The sequence below is a fragment of the Cryptomeria japonica genome, chromosome 5 (genome assembly GCF_030272615.1).
Source record: "Cryptomeria japonica chromosome 5, Sugi_1.0, whole genome shotgun sequence".
NCBI classification, from domain to species: domain Eukaryota; kingdom Viridiplantae; phylum Streptophyta; class Pinopsida; order Cupressales; family Cupressaceae; genus Cryptomeria; species Cryptomeria japonica.
The window spans coordinates 690,851,525-690,856,726 of record NC_081409.1 but is presented as its reverse complement, the minus strand read 5'-3'; positions in this window follow the sequence as shown (position 1 = coordinate 690,856,726).

The following is a 5,202-nucleotide window of genomic DNA, read 5'->3' as shown; positions in this document are numbered from 1 at the left end:
CAAGCCAATGGCTATTAATCAAATCATGAATAACCTTTTGTATACAGATTCTATTCATATCCCTCACATTCCAAGATAGAACAATCATTTTGAGGGTTGAGAGAAAAGCGACTGAATGGTTTTCACTGACCTGGATTCCACTAATGTATCCCTAATCAACTTTACCTTCTCTTGATCTATCTTGCGGCTGATTGTCTGAGATTTCTTTGAAGGCTCATTTTTAAGTGGGTTTTGTTGCAAGCCTAAGGCTTGAGAGGCTTTACTATTATTACCAAAGTCTAAAGCCCCTTTATTGAAGGTGGATTCTTGAGCCCCCACAACAACCCCATCCTTTAAACACAAAGCCACCCCTGGTTTGGATATTTCTGGACTTTGTATGTTCACATCAATGTCCATTAGCCCATCCAATTGATCTGTTAATAACATATCTTGATTAATATTCCCCTCCATCTCTATGGCTATCTCATCTATAGATTGCACAGCCAAGGAAAGATCCATAGGGATTCTCTCTTCTTAAGAGATGTCCTCAAGATCATCTAGTCTATTAAAATTCATATCACCCTATCTATCTTTTAATTTTCTTTTCGGCCCTCCCCTTATTTTGAGGTTTAACAAGGGTGAAACCATCCTTATTTGTTTTCTCATTCTGCAAAGGGGCCTTCCCTTTATCCATCCTAGGATCATAACTAGAAGGGGTACTAGAAGCTACAAAATTAGATTGGGGGCATTTCCTCTGCAAGTGACCATACTCATCACAAATATGACACCTAAAGAGGAGAGTTTCATAATCTAGTGGTTGGATCCAAGAAGAGGATCCAAGGTGTAAATCAATAGAATCTGGTATAGGATTGTTAAGATCAATTTCAACCCAAATACAAATCAAAATGCGACACCAAATCCCAATACACTAGCCACGAGCACACACACAAGATAGGGAGATGTACAAGTATGGTGTCCCCTATCCCACACACACCCACAACACTTACACCCAACAACTAAGCCATCATGTGCTCAAAACCCTGCAAGCACCATGTACATGCGTGAAATTTATGTCTGCTATTATAAGAAAAATTAAAAATATATATATATATTGATATTTTTTAATATATTTAAAGATAAATTTTTTATTGTTGATAAATTATTGAAAATTAGGGGTTCTAGTTAGAGTCACCTTTTTTTCATTAACTTTATCATTATAAAAAAAGTATATACCCTTTCATAGAAGATTCTCTCATCTTGTGAATATTTTAGAAATTTTTTTAATATCATTTAATATTATTTTTTATTTCAGATCAGCTTCTTTCCAACATTAAAAACTTAGTTTCAATTTTTTAAAGTAAAATATATTAAAATTAATCATAACACAATTTTTTTAATATATTCAGATTCTTGACTTCAAGCTCTATAAATGCGTATTTTTTTACTACTATTTTGACTAACAGAGCTACTTTTTGGACTAAAAGAGTTGATCTATTGTGAAATGTATAAATCCAATAGTTTGAAGTTTGAGTTTGAAATTTTTGTTGAGTTTCAATGGATGATATCTTCACATGATTTAAAAACATAGAAACTAGATTGTCTTTGTCCCAAAGAAAAACAATAAGTGTATGTTAAAGGCCTTGGAGAAAGCCCAAGTTTTCACATGTTTTGAACAATTGAAAACACAACAATTAGTCTATCCTAAGGAAATTAGCTTTATTATTATTTTTCAGCCCACAACTTGATACACTATTAGCTAATATAGCCTTGTCACCCCCTAAAGGCCACTTATGTTTTTGCCTTTGCGAGAGCTAGTGTAGTCCCATTACAAGCCTAGAAATAAGCTCTCAAAGGGGAGTTCAGACATATGCTCAAGAGGGACATATGGTGAGTTTCTTTGAGAGAGATCCTCCCCCCTCGCTACATTTAGAGAATAATAACATTCAGAGGTGAACCACGTAGCTTCTAGTTTTAATTAGTTCTAGTAAGGGATTTCTTTGGCGGGTTGGGGTATAAACTGAACTAAGAGGTAGCTTCTATTTTTAATCACCTAAGAAACATAAAGCAAAAACATAAAGCAATTAACCACACAAGAATAACACCAAAAATTTTATGTGGATACCCAAAAAGGGAAAAACCATGATAGGATTTGAACCCACAATATTATTATTCCGTGGCTAGGATTATGATAATATTACATAAGGAGAATACACTTGCATTCAGGTGTACTGCCTAGAACTCACTGCTCAAATACAAAAGGGCTACAACCCCGAGGAAGGCTCACTATCTTATAGGCTATTATAATTGATTAAAATAATGAATTAATTGAAGTATAGCATCTACATATGCCAAAATGAAGCTTTGTATAGGCTTAGATTATCTTCTATAATTGATTTGTAATTCTACTTTGTTTCCCTAGTCTGTCACACACCGAAACACCAAAATATTGAATCACATTCACCAAACTGCAAATTCTCTCATACAAACTTCTCTCACTCATAACATATCGAAATCATCCCTAAGCTTCTGCAACACATGTTTCACCAAAATAGCTCTCTCTAATTGAATTACCAGATATGATACCTCTAAACTTGTTAATGAATCAACACCGGATGGTAGGATCATGAAGTAATTGCCTTGATCCTTGAATTAACTACCTCTATCACCGCAACCAAAATTATCTGATCAAAATCAAGATATGCACATTCCATCAATTAGTGTGTTCCACCATCTAGACTTATGCCTCATGAATAACATGGCTTCTGGTAAACCAAATATATATATACTAGATGTGATTACCAAACTATGTTGCCATGAATGACAACCGTTCAGCGTCAATAATACATCACTCTTCACTAGAACAATGTCTCTTTCCATCAATCCCATCCTTTGGAATTGATGGAAATACTGTGAAAAATGATATGTACACTCACAATAGAAAAACTTCAAAATTTCAAAATTCAAACTAACTAATAATATACAAGCTCCCCCTGAGAATTAGCATCATTTTTCACTCAACTCTATCCACCTTTGATAACAATGCTAAAGATAGGAATCCACCAAAACTTATATACAAGGATATGCACAGGTGCTAACACAAATTTTATTATGTCTACAAAAATTGTCCTAACAGACAAATTTTTTTTATCCCATGCTTTCTTCAATCTATCCAGAATGTTGATCATTCCATTGAAAAGATAAGTAAGCATTTTTGCTCCTCTTCTATCTGTCGGAACATTAGAATCCAGAGCATCCTTAGCATCCTACGTACTTATTATCAAATAATCTATCCAGGGTGTGATAAGATTTCTCAATTATACTAATCTACCAAAAACGCTTTCTTTTTCTTGATTTTGACTTTTAATCTTATCTAGTATACTTAAAACTTATATATCAAAATTGCTAGTTGAGATTGATTGAGGTGCATATGATTGTGATATACTAACTACCTAGCCTTCATATTCTCTAATTTTCCTGTCAATGTCCAAAGTGAACTTCAAAAAAATTAGGCATGACTATATGTTCTACCACCATCATCCAAAGCATCTTGAATACTCTTCATAGAAGTAACCAAGGTTACCCTATCATCCTCAATCATCTTCAAAAATGTTTTCAACCTTATAGCATTAAACTGATTCAAAACTTTAATATATGTTGCCTTCTCCAAAGATTCAAAATGAGAACCTACAACATTCAGCAAACCCTTAATCTTAACAGAGGGATTAGATGAGTTCGGTTTGAAAGATGGCATAATTTTCTCGAACATGTCTCTTTTCAATGTTATCAACTCTTTGTTTGTTGAATGAGATTTAATTAAGTCCACATTGGCTTTATCCTAGGAAAGAGTTTCTAAATTCAATGCCTAATTCAAAGATAAAGTGCTCAGATCAATAGGCCCTTGATCAAAGTCATCTTAATCGGTAGCAACTTGTTTACCTTTATCAACAACAGTGTCTCTTGCCACTGTCACTAGATCCTATTCTTCCTTCTCCTCTCCTTTCTCCTTTCTAGCTTCCTCTACAGTAGGATCATTACTATCATCCTCACCCTTTTCTGCATCAACTTTTTCCTCAACTTCTTTCTCTGACACAACTTCTGTTACCAGAGCATCTTGTTCAACTTCACCAGAGATATCATTAGTAACATCATCAACTATGGCGTATTTATTTCACTTCCCTTCTGGAGTGTCCTTCTCAAAATTTTGATCTTTTTGTTTATTAGGAATGGCTGCATGCACTTCCGAAATAGATGTGTCATGAGATTTCCCTATCAGATGAGTGTCATCATGCACCAGATTCAAATCATACCTCTGGTATATCAAAAATTGTCTTTGTCTCCTTAGTGACTTCATCTATTTTGTTGAGCATAATCCTATTAACTCTATTCTTACGTCAAAATCTTTCCTTTGCAAGATTTAATAGTCTAACCACTTTAGTTTTAGAAATAATAGAGGATAGATTTACTAATACACATGCCTTTATCCTTTCATCCTCTAGAATTGTTGTATGCCTCCTTGCATCTAAAATATCATACAAGCTTTTGGGAATCATAGATGATAGTTCTATTAATGTCTTACTATAAATATCTATGTATTGAACAATTGCTTCTTCTATAGCCCTCTGGTCTTTATCATCAAAATTTGTAGATTACCATCTTGAAGAATTTCATCAATTAATTCTTGCAAAGTCCTTGGGGGCACAACTTCATAAGTACCTTCAATTTTACCATATTTTAGAGCTTCATCTATCTCAGATTAATGCTTCTTACTCACTCTATCTCTACTAGATATCTCAACTTCAGCTGTTAGCTTTTTGGTCAGATGGGAACCACTAGATTGAGGCTTCTTCATCACTCTAGAATAAGCAGTTGTCTTCTTTACTTCTTTGACCTCTTCCTTCGATTTGGTTTCTTCCTACACAGCTACATATTTTATTGTTGGATTCTCCTTATTTCTCTTCTATGTTCCACTAATTGATGTTGTTTGTGGCTTGGGTGGAGGAACTGGCTTTTGCTTACTAGAGATAGGTGTAGACATACTTTGACTTGGTTTGGCCATTTCGCTCTCTATCATTTTGTACAACCACCTTTGATAGTCCCATTTTCTCTACAAGATCCTTATCTTCCTTTCTTACTTTTCTCTTTCTTTTTGGTTTAGTAAATTTCTTGTGGAAATAAAGATCCTTCTCTTTGTATGTGTTGAACATTTCTTCTTTCTCATCCACT